The following is a 16,278-nucleotide window of genomic DNA, read 5'->3' on the forward strand; positions in this document are numbered from 1 at the left end:
TTTGAGGATATATGCATCCCTATGCTTTTTGCAGTATTAGTTACAAAAGCCAAGACACAGTAGCAAACCATGGGTCACTGATTGATCAATGTATAAGAATATAGATTCATACACAATGAATATTACACAGCTATAAAAAAGAATGAGACCAACAACATGGACATACCTAAAAGGTATAATGCTAAATGAAACAAGTCAGTCAGAGAAAGACAAATGCCATATGATTTCACTCACATTTGGAATTTAAGAAACAAAATAAATGAACATATGGGGGGGGGGGAGAAAGAGAGAGAGGCAAACAGACTTAACTATATAGAACAACTATATAGAACAAACTGATGGTTACCAAAAGGAAGATTGGTGGGAGGATGGGTGAAATAAGTGATGGAGATTAAGGACTGCACTTGTGATAAGCACTTGGTGATGTATGAAAGTGCTGAATCACTATATTGTACACCTGAACCTATAGAATACTATATATTCATTCATAAACAAACAAATAAAAATGAGAACCTACCATTTGTGACAACACATTTGTATCTAGAGAATCTAATACTAAGTGGAATAAGGCAGAGAAAGGCAAATATGTGAATTGAATTTTATTGTATTGTCTGGATAGAGGTTTCATTTACTCTCAAATGTTTCAGGGTAGAGAGAGTAGGAGAAAGTACAGGATGCAGTTCAGTGTAATCTTCATCATTCTTACCTTCGCCATCAACAGAGAGAGCATACTTGTTTGCAGAAACTGAACTTAAAGATGGGTTTTCTTCAGGTTTCTTTGACTCAGGTGCAGATCAGAGTCTTGATCCTTTTTACCATCTTTCTTATGTGAAAGATAAGTGGGTTTTTTCCCTCTGTCTGCTGGACCATGGCTGGAGTTCACACTTTGGTTTTTTGGGACACTCATCCCATCTTCTTTCTTTTCATATTCTCTTCTTGCTCATCCTTTCTCAGGTGGTTGAGCTGGAACTACTTCCCCCCCCACCGCTTGTAGAGTGGTGCTGTCGGTCTGTGCCAGAGCTCTGAGATCAAGCAGGAGAGTTACAATTTTGTTTCACCCAAGCATTCTCTTTTGTTGGGGTGGCTAGCATTACCTTCAGAGGCTGTTCAGATTTGGAAGGCTTATAAGTTGGAGAATGACAGTCTTTGTCCTTATGAGGTGTTTCTTTTTCTAGAGAGTTTGCACTCTCTCCTTTGTGCACATCTGCCAGATGTGGCAGAGGTCCCATTCTGTGAAGAGTCTGTTTCTGTGCTGGACCACTCCCATTTTTCATTCTCTTCATTTTGCCAGCTTGGGTATCTCTCCCTGGACCATCATTTTAGCTTTGGCTTATTTAGCTGGCACTGCAGCTTCTCAGGCTCCTTCTTCAGCCTCTCTTCTACCTCTTGGTCTCTGGTAGCTGTGTCAACAGACTTTGCCCCTCCAAAGAAAAAGTCCACTCAATTGGACAGAGAAGTGCTAGCAGAGGCTTTCAATTCAGTTTGGGTCTTTGGGGGGGACCTCTATTGTCACATCTACAATCATTTCAAAAGTAATCATCTCTGGAGCTCCATGATCGATAGTCTTGTCTATCATACCTGTCTTCATAACGGACTCTGCTTCCTCTGTAGTCGTCACCCCACTACCAAATGCTCTTCTGACACTGTCAATCCTGGAATCATAGCTTCTGTCATAATCTCTGCTGCTTCAGACGTGGTAGTGATCCCCACCTCCATATCAAACTGTATCTCAATGCGTGCCATCACAAAATCCATCCCAGTATCCATCATGGTATTGGTCTGAACCATAACGATCTTCATAGTTGTATCCAAAAGCTATTGTCACCTACTTACTCATGGTTATCATAAGTTGACAGACACCTAGTTATGGCCATTCCTACTTCAATTATCTTGCCTAATAGATATTAATATCCACCTAAGGATTCAGCCAGCACATGTTGATTTTTTATACAAACTGGTATGTGTATGTCAAATAGTATAAAGGACTCTATGGTAATTTCAAACTACTTCTTGACTCTTCTGTTTTATGAACCATGGATTTATTGACTCTGAGAAATAAGTGTACATACAGAACCATTTCCATTAGCAAAAAGTTAAACAGTATATTCTTTTAGATTTGGCATGATTTATCATTCCAATACTTTTTCAAACTCAAAATTTGTTTATTTCAAAGAGATGAAAATATTTTATAGTGATTAATTCATTAACTGTGATATCTATCAACTTGGATTTGGGAACTACAACCTATGGCAAAAGATGGCCATGCAAGTGTTTTCCCATGGCCTTAGAGTTAAGAATGGTTTTCACATTTTTCAATAACTGAAGAAACTCACAAGTTTCTTGGCATGTGAAAATCATATGAGGTTCTAAATTTAGTGTTCATAAATAAACTTTTGCTAGCACAATGCTCCAACTCATTTACAACTTGTTTATACCTGTACTTCTGCTGTAATGGCAGAGTTGAGTAGCCACAACAGAGAATAAATAGCTTCTAAAGATGAAAATATTTAACATTTGACCCATTACAGAAAACGTTTGCTGCCCTTTAGTATAAAAAAAGTTATTGTCAGGAAATTTAAATACAGAATGAAATATGTCAGAATGAATTGGTAAGGAATATAAACCTAACAAAATCTTGAGATTAAAGTAAACACACACACACATAGACACATTAAAACCCTAAATTTTGCATATTACAAATGGAAATAGGATAGAACAAGAAGTTTGAAAATGTATTTGACAATATTTTTGGTCAAAAAATATTCTTTCTGGGCATACTTCTGAAAGCATACTTTCTGAAAGCAGAGATATCCAGCTGGCACTTGCTGACTGACTTAAGAGATGTGAGACTCCAAATTTAATACTAATCTGACAGTGAAATTTAATATCTAGTGTCTCAGGCCAAACATACTTGTGGGGTCCTCTGAAAAGGATGACTATATATTAGTTGAAAAACTTAAAAGTGCTATATCAGCTTCTGAAAAGCAATTTTTTGATTGGGTCATATTTTAGTCCAAGGTGATAGCTAGCATTAACTCTTCAGTACTTGTTATTAAAGAGAATTACCAGTGATGGATGGGGGACATGGCTAAAGACAATAGTTGTCTTTTGTAATTTCCAGTTTGTATATGTCTAATGTTTTATTTTTAAAAAATCTCTTGGTATAGTACTTTATATATATGATTTACAAATACATAAGGCATCTATGTCTATGTATATTTGTGTTCTTAAAGCATTTATTGATAGTTGTATTATGTTAATGAGAAAGTCTGGACATTTTTTTGTTTTAGTATTTTTTTCATTGCTGTATAAGAAAGCACAACAAACTGAGAAGCACAAAACAACACACTTATAATCTCATACTTTCTTTCCATTAGAAGTCTGAGATTCTTACGAGACGCTTGTTTAAAGTCTTATAAGCTACAATTAGAATGTTAACTTGGGATATATTCTTACGAGTTTCAGGATTTTCTTCCTAAATTTATGTTGTTCATTTCCTTGAAGATATAGAGATCTTTCCTTGAAGCTATAGAGATCTGTTTCTGTGCTGGACCACTCCCATTTTTCATTCTCTTCATTTTGCCAGCTTGGGTATCTCTCCCTGGACCATCGTTCTAGCTTTGGTTTATTTTGCTGGCACTGCAGCTTCTCAGGCTCCTTCTTCAGCCGCTCTTCTACTTCTTGGTCTCTGGTAGCTGTGTCAACCGACTTTGCCCCTCCAAAGAAAACGCTTTGCTTGTTATTGATAGCTTGTTTTTTCAAGGACGGCAAGAAAGCATCTCTATGACTCAAAGAGAAGAAAGACCTATCCTTTCACAGAATGCCCAACTGATTTAATCAGGCCCATTGATGATTGCTTCCCCTTTTGATAACTTGAATGAACCAATTTTTAACCTTAGCTACATCTTCAAAATCCTTTCATCCTTGACATAATGTAGTATAATCAAGAAAGTGATATAATATACCAACTTTTGTCATATACCTAAGTCATGGTACAACAGAAAGGGATGGAATAATAAATGTAATCACAGAATTTTATCTACTATAATTGTGCTCAAGAAAAGCATGGCTCCAAGAGTCCAAAGGAGCCACACTACATCTCAGTTTTCCACATGCAATCTCTTTGACTGCACAAGTAACTTACCTATCTCTGTTTTAACAATAAAAACAAGATTAATCCAACACCTACTTTTGTAAACTAGTATGAAACTATATAAGGTACTATTTATATGGGCTACTTGTTAAGTAACAACTGCTCAGTCAGTGGCATTAAGTCTTCCTTTTCATGTAATACAAAGATAATGTTGAATATATATATATTAAATATTGGATCTTAAAGCATAAAGGCAAGAGGAGAAAAATAACTTGTTGTGATTGAAAATGCTTACTCTGGTAGTGATTAAAAAGCTGGTTCAATAAATTGTACTTTAACACAATGTGATATACTGTGAAAGAACATATGGCATAAAAATGGCATTTGAATTTATATCTGGAAAACAATATTTGCTTAATAATTGTCTACTAATTAATGTGATTATCATCTTTTTAGACTCAAGCCATTTGTTTAACCCAAGTATTGTTACATACAAACTATTTGAACTTGGTAAATATTTGTTATACTGAGGCGGTCCTTTCCTTCTCCTCAGCTGAAGATATATTCTATTAATATTAAACCTATAGAGAAGTAAAAATATAAGAACATTTCCCCAAAATCCTGATAATTATGTGAGACAAGGGAACAAATATCAAGTCCAGGATCTATAGTTTCCATGTTGAAAAAAACTTCTTATCCACCTTCTTGCTTCATCCACCTTCTTGCTTCAAGTTAAAAGCCCATAATAATCTCTTCCTCTACAACGAGGAGAAGGGAAAAAACAAAACCAAAAACCCAACCAAGACCCTCACAATGTCTCCCCTGCAAAAACAAAAACAAAAACAAAACCAGGGCTCTAATTTGCTCACATTCTTGGAAATAAAACCAAAGTTTCCCCTGATTGATTGCAGACTTCCTAACATGCAGAGAATACACACTCCTAAATCCTCTTGTGTCTCAAAAACAATGGGCAGAAAGAAATTTTGTCTTCTCACTGTATCACCATCTTATTCTCCAGAATGGCTCTTGGCCTAGTGATGGGAAAAAGGCCTTCTCACTGAGGAGTCATCTTTAGCATGTGGGCAGTGTCTGGAAAGACTAAGAGATGAAAAATTCTGGGAATGAGGGTGAAATTCTTGGAATTCTTAACAAAGCTAGTCAGAGTTCCTATCAGAGTGAATCAGAGAGCTAAGTATCCTAAAATTTTATGGAAAAGACAAAAGAGAGGGAACAAGGAAGGGAGGGAGAGTGAATGACAACACACTTGTCAAGTAATTGTCAAGTAATGACATGCCATGCTTACTGCTGCAACCAAATGTTGGTAAATTTCTCATAAAATAGGAATTTTTTAAAGGGCAGTTGGAACAAAGGGACTCTAGGATTGGTAGATCATTTTTTGCTTCAGAATTTCTGTATATAGTTTTGCTATTTTTGTCATTAAATAATTGGAGGAAAATACAATAATAATTCAGAAGCTTCCAAACCTCCAATTTTTGATACTGTGGAAATACATATAGACACAAATTGTCTGGACTTTACATGGGCTCATTGTCTACTCATTTTATTTAGTACTCTGTTATACATATTTATTTGAAGGCTGTGGATCTGATGGGACTCTCAGAGACTTTATTTATTCAAGAGACTAATAACATATCTACTTCACATAAGTCACCATTAAACACGCAAATGAAAACAGAGGGATTCTGGGCTTAGGATATTTATGGTCCTATCCCAAGGACTATAAGTCTACAAAACAAGAAACAAGCATTTTTCCAAGCTCTACTGACATGCATACACTTCACTCATTTTCTGGAAAATCAGGTCAAAAACATTCAATGGGTTGCCTAAATTTTTATAAAGAGAAGAATAGGATAGAACTGATTGGTAATTCAGAAAATTTGGTTAACTCAATTTCCGTTTACTAACAGCCTAACCAAAGGCTTTCAGAAGAGTTAAGTCAGCTTTCAGACCCATGTTCATTTTTTCTATTTCTATTGGAGGAAACACAACCAATACTATTGCTGTCAGGAACACAGAATTGCAAGCAACCAGTAAGATGCAGTTTTCTCCTCTGAACTGTACTGGGTTTTAACTGGCATACTTCCTGTTATTCAGTCATGTATTTCTCTCTATTCAATTCATCACTCTGTTTTTAGTTTTCAGAAGCAAAGGATAACCTTTATTATTGTCTGAATCTCACCTTTAGGTCTAGATTTTGGGTTTGTTTGTTTGTTTGTTTGTTTGTTTAAACTGGAAAGAAGGCAATTGTACTTGTGAAAAGGAGAAGAATAGTGGATATTAGTAGGGGGTAATATTACCAATGGGTATTGCAAATTGTCATGAAACCTGAAAGCAAATATTTTGTGTTACAACTTTTAGAAATTTGATTACTGCTATTTTATGAGTGGATATTTTTTCCTTCTAAACATTTGTCAGATTTTTGCTGAAAGTAAGAACCAATTTGGAGTCATTTAGGTAGATGGTCTATGGATAGACTCCTTAGACCTCCTTTGAATGCCTGGACAGACAGGTACATTTTAATCATCATCAATATACTGTGCCATCTTTATGGCTGTGATAATCCCTGGACTGTTGGGGAAAGGATGCTGAGCCAAAATTCCACCTTACTTAAATGTGTATTTTCATGAAATGTGTCCTAAATAGTGAGCTTCAATACTATCTGAAGATGTATGTTGTGGTGTGGTCTCTCTTAACAAAGATACCAGGTCACAGACCTGTACCCCTGGGGATAAAAATATATGTTTATAAAAAATAAAAAATTATATATAAAAAAAAAACAAAGATACCAGGAAGTGACTCTCTCTGTTCCCCAGAAATAGCATTTTCTAATTGCTTTTTTAGTTGCTCAATTAAAGTTAACAAGAAATGAAAACTTCTGTGCTCTTCTGCACTGCAGTTTTTCCAGACAGAGCAGAAACACCTGTCCACACATTTTTCTACCGACTTGCTAAAAAATTATTGAGAATAGCAGGCAACAGCATCTGCTCTGCTGCCTGTTATTTGGCTATGAAATAAAAACAAAAAAGTAGTATTGAATTTGCCATTTGAAACTGCAGCATGAAAATAAGAATCCTTAAAACTCTGAAGGATTTCAACATGTAATCCAGGTGTTAGCTCTGTGGGAAACTGAAGCTACATTTTATTCAACTTTATGTCCCAGACAGACAGAAATGGTAGTGCAAGTGTTTGGTTAATGAACAAAATTCCTCCTTGAGTTGATGCATCTTCTACCTAAAATGATATCACTTTTAAATTTGAGTAAGGTCCTGGGTGGCTAATGTTATTTGTCTGGTTTTAAATTAGGAGAAGTTTAGAGATTGTACATCTTTTCTTCATTTACTTTTTCTTTTCTTTTATGATTTGGAAGATTTATTGAGAAAATCTGCCTTCAGCTACCAAGGTGACTTGGGAGTGCTAGTTCTCTCTAACTTATAGTTAATACTTGCATTATTATGACTTGTAATAGCTAAGCATTTCAAAAAACTTATATAATGCAATAATTGATTTAATTAGACTGTACTCCTTGTCTCTGAGGTGAATATGACTAAGTTCTACTTAATCTCAAAACCAGAAAGTTAAGGGCCAGAAGGTTAGATACTTCTCTTTCCTAAGATAGGTATATCTACATATCCATACAGTATTTAAATAACTCATCCAGTTTAGTAAAAAACAAAATTCAGATTTCTTTCTCCTTCGGCTTAGAAACAAAAACAAAAACCGTTCACATAGATTTGGGTGATTCTTACTTCCTGCAAACCTTAACTTTATTTCCAAGTTCTACTAACTAAAACTCCAATTATAAAACCAAATGAGCCATTTAACTTTGTGATAATAGCAGGACAAAGAAATTAGATAGTTAATTAAAATTAATCTATTTTTAATGACAAAGCCTTTTACAAGTCTTTCTCCTCTATTGAAATTTTTTTATATATCTTTTCCTGAATTTCAATTTGCATTGCTTTTAATAATGGTACACAATCAAGAAAAATATTTCTTTTTATCCTGGTATTTGCGGTCTTCCACAAATCTTGCAACTAAGGAATTGTATTTATTTGATTGGGAAAATATTGCTGATGTTACAGTTCTATAAGCCCTCCAAGAATCTAAGGCTTCCATAATTAAAACTGTTAAAGAAAATATTATTGCAATAGTTGTCAAAGTGGTAAAGCTTCATTTGAGGCTGTTCCAACAGGGTTTGAATCTATTACCACAGAGGAAAGAGATTTGAACTCATTTCTAAACCCAATAGTGATAAGTGAGGATTCATAGCTAAGGATCAGGGTGAAGGGTTAGTAGATAGAAAAAATTAATAGGCGTAGTCATCAGTAGTAGCAAGTAGGGGTATTCTTGCTAACTGGTCTATCAGAATTCTTGCTGAGGTCAGGCCCAAATTTAGATATCAAGGGTAGAGTCCACGGAACTTGCTATATATCAAAAATGGGGATTATTTCTGAATTGACTTAGCAGGATTCTTGCTCATATTGGAGTATACAAAGCCAACAAGGACAGACAAAATAATACCTAGTTTAAAGAGGACTCAGAGGAGTCTAACTGAAATTTGGTCAAGGAGAAAGTTTTTGACAAAACCTCTGGTTGATTTCATTTAGCCTTACATGTTTCTTTGTATTGTTTTAAAATTGCCTCCTCCTATTTAGATTAAGGGATGAGAATCTCCCCATCATTTTTTCCTCTCACAGGTTTGACCATATAGAATACTTCACTAACTAGATGTTCACTTCTACTTGCTACCCTCTCTTAATTCTTATTTTTGTCTGGGAAAAATATAAAAAATATAAAAAATGCATAATAGGAATATCAGACGAAGAAGGAGAGAAGAAACAGAAGAAATATTTGAAAAAATAATAAATAATATTACTTATTTAAATTAATATCAGAAACCAAAAAACAGATCCAGAAATCTCAGAGAATACCAAACAGAATCAATGTTTGAAAAGAAACACAGAGGCATCTTCAAACTCTAGAACTTAAGGAAAAAGAGAAAAAGCTATCAAAAACCAGAAAACAAAACACCAGGCCTATAGAAAAGTAAAGATAAGAATTACATGAAACTTCTCAGAAGTCATGCAAAAAAGAGAGGAGTGCATTGATTAGTATAAAGTATTGAGAAACACACATACACACATACCAACCTTAATTCCGTATCTTACAAAAATACTCTTCAAAAGTCTAAGAGAAATGAAGACTTTCTCAGGAAAACAGAAGAATTTTCTTCATAGTTTATCTCCTTGTAAATTATGTATAAATATGTATATGGATATATGTAATTTAAATATGTAATATATATCATAAATATGCATTTTAATATGCAAATATACTAAACATATATGTATATAATATAGATATGTATGTTATATGTTTAATATACACATCTATAATATAAATATATTTAATGTATATTTAGATATATTTTGAATATTTATATCATATATGTATGTACATATTTAAAACACAAAACATGATATATAACATGATCTTTTATATGTGTATATTTGGCCAAAGGTATATACATATGCTCTATATGTATATATGCATGTCTATATGGATATATAATGAATATATACATTATAATTAATATGACATATACACACACATATATATCCTTGACCAAATATACATAGTGTATCCATGTATGTATATATATATGTGTATACATGGTGAAGGATATGTATATATGTGTGTATATATTTATGTATATTTGGTCAGGATAGTCAAGAATATGTATACATATGATCTATATATTTATTTCTTAACTATATATATGATCTGTATATTTATCTATATGTATGTTATGTATATTATATGTATATATATCTATATGATATGTGTATTTAAATTTATCCACAGAAGAGGAAAGTTACATAGGACAGAAACTAAGATCTACAAAAAGAAATAAAGAACACAATAATTTACCTACCACATCATCCTTATCCACTAATCCATCAATGGACACTTAGGTTGCTTCTGTATCTTGGCTATGGTAAATATTGCTGCAATAAACATAGGGATGCACATAGCTTTTTGAATTGGTGTTTTATTTGCTTCAGGTAAATATACAGTAGTGAAATTATTGGGTCATACAGTAATCCTACTTTTAGTTCTTTCGAGAAACTTCGTAGTGTTTTTCATAGTGGCTCCAATCTATATTTCCACTAAGTGTGTATGAGGACTTCTTTTTCTCCACATCCTCACCAACACTTGATATTTCTTGTCTTTTTGATTCAAACCATTCTGATTGGTGTAAGGGGATATCTCATTGTTTTGATTTGTACTTCCCTGATGGTGAGTGATGTTAAGCATCCTTCCTGTGTCTGTTGGCCATCTGAATTTCTTCTTTGGAAAAAACATCTATCCAGGTTTTTAGTCAATAATATTGTAATAACAGTGTTCACTGACAAATGAAGACTGCTCTTACAGTGTGACCACTGAGTAATGTCCAGAATTATTGAATTAATATGTTGTACACCTGAAACTAATGTTACATACGTTAATCAGACTTCAATAAAAAAATAAAGACCAGCTACCTACACACGTATGTATATACACATATAAATATGTATATGTATATATGTAATTTAAATCTGTAATATATATCATAAATATGCATTTTAATATACAAATATGCAAATATACTAAACATATATGTATATAATATAGATATGTATGTTATATATTTAATATATTTATGTATGTGTATATATACACATATATGCATATATATATATACATATATATAAACAAAAGAAAAAATTGGCATCTTTTTTACCATAAGTGCCCTTTAAAAATTATCTGTGGATTTTATATGGGGAAAGAAAATTCATTTTTATCATTAAATACTAGACCTATTGCAACATATTTGTGATAAATATGGAAAGGGAATATGACACAATCAGCAAATTTAAAATCATCTTCAGTTGTGTGAAGGTAGTTAAAGAAAATGCAGCATGAGTATTTGACTTCAACAGAAGTCAGATTGCATGAAGAAATTAACATAATGTGAAAGTAAGTAGAGACAAATGAAGAGATATATATCTGGGAATCACCAAGTAAATGAGAATTGAAAGTAATGCTGACTTTTCCCTTGTGCTTAGAAAATGTTGGAAATTATTTAAGAATCACCAGTTCTCTCACAGTATGTTGGAGATGGGAAAGATTGATTTCTGTATAACAACCCACTGCATGCCTAAGAGTGTTCCAGGTACACATAGCAATTAAAATGCTCAAACATCCTGTCCTCAAGGAGGTTGCAATCTGAGTAGGGGACACTGATACAAAACAAAGAAATACAAATTATCCTCTTTATTCCTTGTTTAATGCTTTATGCTTTAGAATACATTCTGTGTATGGTGGGGATTGTGGATGACTTTTTTAAAACAGCATTTATTAAATAAACATGTGTTTGCCATGCCTCCCTAAGCAGGATTTCTCTTAGAATCAGTTCCTGGAGGGGCGCCTGGGTGGCTCAGTGGGTTAAGCCTCTGCCTTCGGCTCGGGTCATGATCTCAGGGTCCTGGGATCGAGCCCGGCATCGGGCTCTCTGCTCAGTAGGGAGCCTGCTTCCCCCCTCTCTCTCTGCCTGCCTCTCTGCCTACTTGTGATCTCTGTCTGTCAAATAAATAAATAAAGTCTTAAAAAAAAAAAAAAGAATCAGTTTCTGGAGGCTTCCACTCTGTCCCACTTTCCCTGAAACACACATGTTTGCACCCAATGTTCATACCCCTCTGACATACTCTGCATCCAACCCCATCTCTGCACTAGCTAGGAGTGCTGGGTATTTATAGATCACCTTTAATACCTAAAATTTTGCAACCTCTCCCATACCTATTTTGCAATTTGAGGTCCAACTGGACAGTTCAATTCATATGTGAATCCCCCCCGAATGATCAACCTATATGAATGCTCAATAAATATGTATGAAATATATTAATAAGCAAATGAATTAATTATAAGTGGTTCTAGTTCATCCCAGCCAGTGTTTACCTAGGACTTTACCATATATTAGCAAACATTTTCAGTAAAGAGATAGTGATTATTTTAGAGTTAGCAAGTTATGTATTTTTGATGGAATAATTCAACTGTGCAATTGTGCTATTACCATAGATAATAGGTAAATTAATGGGTAAATTGTATGTCAACTATTTATATATGTGTCTGTCATGTATTTATTTATGACACATATATGATACATATGTGTGTGTTTATGTATAAAATATATATTTGTATAAAAGTATATGTGTGTGTGTATATAAGTATACATATATAAATATATATATTTTTTTAAGGTTTTTTTTGGACCAGGTTTGGCACCTAATTTGGTAAGTCACTTATATGCCTTGCTTTGTACAGCCTTCTAATGTCCTTAGAGGTAGATATTATTTCTTTCTTGCATCTAAAGAAGCAGAGATGCTGGGGTGAATAATTAGTTCCAGGTGGTATAGTGAGGTCTACCTACTCCAGAGACTATATTTCAAGAACAATGTTTTCCAAAATTAGATCTCCCTTCTCCCCACCAAAAATGTAGAAATAATAAGATGCTGTCAACTGGGAAAGGCTGAGAAATCAAAGATGACCAGCGAAATGTTTCTCTAGAATACAGATGAACAGCTAACATCAACAAGAAATAAATAAGTAAGATGAGGGATTAAGCATTATGTTTCTTTGCCGTTTGGCAATGTGTAACTTTCAAGTAACTTGGAAGAAAACAATTTCAATATGATGTAAATTTTAAAATATTCTTGGCCCCTTCTTGGCACAGAGTACATAAATGTCCTGAGTTGTCTGTACTTTTTGGACCAGACGTCATTCGACTTCTGTCGGTGAGTGGGTGCTCATATAAAGGTAATGGCCAGCATTTATTGAGTGCCTTCTATGTGAAATGAGCTGGGCAAGGACTTTACACACTTAGTCTTAGTCAAATGACACTTTAGTCAAAATTAGCCTTTAGTCTCCATCATTGATAATCCTTGATTAAGCAAATAAAGAAACTCTGTAAGATTTCTGCCTGTGCTTTCCTGGTGGTAGCATGTTAATCCTGATCTTTTACAGAAAGTAACTCATTTTGACATTAGAAGAATTTTTACTATTTTATTCTTTTTTGCATGTTTCACAATTTTAAAAAATCTTTTAATTATTTCCTGCTTTTATCTCCCTATTCTTCCCCACCTTTATTTCAGTGCTGCCAAGCACAATATCCCATAAAAAGTATAAAACATAAAAATAAAATATATCAAAAGATCATTAATCATAAAGGATAAGGTCAGGAAAGTTAAACCAAGTTTGGATTTATACATTCAGTTGGAGTAATTTTCCCTCACAACAGGGAAATAAGCCCTGTATTAAGCTAGAGCATGCAATGTTGAAAATTCTTCAGGGCTCACTTTGACATGTGTTTCTTTCTATCTTTTAACAATGAAGTTAAACATAATGATCCAAAAAAGACATGGCTCTATCATGCAAGGTACCTGAGATTTCATTTTGATTGTCATGCCTTTCATGACTCTGTATGAAAATTACTTGGTCTTTCCATATCTCAATTTCCTCTCTTAAAGATGTGCACAATAATACTTATTAGTAGCAAATAAAGTCTATAAGATTTTATTCTTATGATATAGTAAGATCCCCTGCTTAATACAAACAATTGGTAAAGAGAATTTTGAAGTCATACAGATTTTAAAGAGCTGAGATAGATCTTACTAGACCTAACAACTCACTTTAAACACAACAAAACTGAGGCCCAGAAGATGTAGGGGGAATTTAACAATTTAGACACAAAGCTGATTTGTTTTATTTTTTTAAAAAAAATCAAAGCTTTTCAAATGTTTCCAATTTTTCAATGAATATTCTAAAGTATATTTTCTTATTACCTTACATAAGACAATGATTAAGACATGTCAGCAATCAGCTCTTGTAATATAATTGCCAGCTAGCTTTATATTATGAGCATATCATAAAAAGAAAATGGGCAAATTGCATGAGTGGAAAAGGAGCAAAGAAGATATATAATATTAAACATTCACTAAAACTACTATTGAAGAAATGAAAAAAATGAAATAAAATATCCTTTTTGTCTATGAAAGATTTATGGGATATGGAAGAGGATTTAGTCTTATAAATCATTGGTTGAAGTATAAATTCTTCCAATTAAAAGGTAATATGAAGAGTGAAATGGCAAATTAAGTAGACAAGTTCTTGTTAGGTTTTTTTGTTTTGTTTTGTTTTGTTAAGAAAAGGAAAAAATTAACTGTCAAAACTGAATTTGCCAGAGCTCTGGAAAATAGTCAAACCTTTACAGCAATGAAGAAAATATGCATTAAAATAAGTCCATATTCATAATGGCTGAAAAGTTATGTGGCATTTTTACTCACCCTTGGTCCAGCCTGGTCTTGGTCTTGAAGAGTGACAATCATGTTCCTATTTCACTCCTTTGAACTGCAGGAAACAGAACAGACTCTATTAACAAATTATGGTGAATATGTATTCTAACCCTGCTGGAGATACCTGAAAATTTGATGCAGGCACTTGTATATGATTTGGCTAACTCAGAATTCAAACAATTCTGTTCATAAAATGTTCAAGGCAGACTACAGACCCACAGATAACAGCGTCAAAAGATTATAAGTAGAGACATACAGGAGACAAATTAATGTCTCTGGGAGAAGCTGGAGAAATTAAATCATTCCAAGGCACCCATATAAATATTATGTATATTTATATTACACACACACACAGGAATTTAGAAAACCATACTCGGGCTCTGCAAGATGTGTATTCAGAAAAACCTGAGATGATATTAAGCTTTTATCTCAGGCTGAACCTTGGGTTCAGGGAAAGTATAGCTAAGTGTGGGAAGTGTGCCTTAGTAACAATCAATCTCTGAAGAGTGGGAGGTCTGCTGTTACTCAAGGAAATCCTGTCAAAAATTGAACACAAGTTAAAGTAACATAGATTTCACTGATTGCACATGACAATATTCTTTGCTAAAATGGCCTGGAAAACTCTCAAGATTAACTCAGAAGACTTCAAAAGTAATAATTTTTCAAATCCTTGAAAATCCTGGGTAAGAGAGAAATTGTGATTCCCATGGTTATCACATTACAAAAGTCAAATGCTCCCTTTTCAGAGGAAAAAAAAGTAAATTATAGTACATACCAAAAAAATTATGAATACTTAGGGGAGGAGCTAAGATGGCAGAGAAGTAGGAGGAACCTAGGCTTGCCTTATCCCTTGAACTCAGCTAGATAAATATTAAGTCATCCTGAAGGACTGTCAGAACCAACTGCACAGCTAGAGGAAGAGAAGAGGGCCACATAGTGGAAGGTAGAAGGTGCAAAGACATGATTTGGGGGAGAAACAGATCATGGGTATTATCGAGGGGAGACAACCCTGGTCTTGGAGAGACAGGGGAAGAAAGAGAAAAAGAGGGAGAAAAACAGGACCATATAGGAGATTGCACGAAGAAAACACTTTCCCCTAAGTATGGACTGGATAAATGAGAGTAGTTGATTTTTATGAGTTTTTTTACAACCAGCCGGTGTGAAAGACTGGAGTATTAAAGGTCCGCAGCATGACTGGTGTGGAGCCATGGGGCACTGCATTGTCCCTGTGGAGAAGGAGAGCAGAGAGCATGATTTGAGGATCCCCTGGACACATGGGAGAGATGGTTTGCCTTCCTTGGAGTGGATCTGAGATGGATTTGTCTCTCTGGGGACAAAGGAGCTGGTGAGTGCCATTTCTCCCATCCCTCAGCATAAGCTAACTTCAGTAAGCAGCACAATGCCAACAGTGGCAGCTTAAATCGTTTACATCAAGCCCTGCTTTCTGTGCTCTGCTGATGCTGCTTTTCTCAGGTCCCTACTCCAGAAGCACAACCCGTTTGCACATACCATATCAACTGACCACAGAGCTCGGCAGAGTTTTAGCCCTAGTGGATATAGCATCAGGTCTCTTTTAACAAGCAGACCAGAACACGCCTGTTTAAAATTCAACACAGTCTGGCCTAGGTCCAAACACTCCCCACCATAGGCAAGGAGAAACCCTGCAAAGGATTGACCTGAAAAATAGACCAATCAAAATACAACAGCAGAGTGCACACAGAGGCATGTATTTTCCAGAGGCATGTCCTGAAGTACCAGGCTTCATGACCTCTT

At 34.4% G+C, this 16,278-nt stretch overlaps 1 pseudogene; it reads right to left on the minus strand.

The window, feature by feature from the left end:
* Window positions 1-520: 520 nt before the first annotated feature.
* On the minus strand, window positions 521-14,538 carry LOC123394017 (annotated as a pseudogene).
* Between the last annotated feature and the right edge of the window lie 1,740 nt (window positions 14,539-16,278).

Source organism: Mustela putorius, unplaced genomic scaffold (assembly GCF_011764305.1).
Source record: "Mustela putorius furo isolate JIRA1106 unplaced genomic scaffold, ASM1176430v1.1 tig00001149_pilon_pilon_pilon, whole genome shotgun sequence".
Taxonomy (NCBI): Eukaryota; Metazoa; Chordata; class Mammalia; order Carnivora; family Mustelidae; genus Mustela; species Mustela putorius.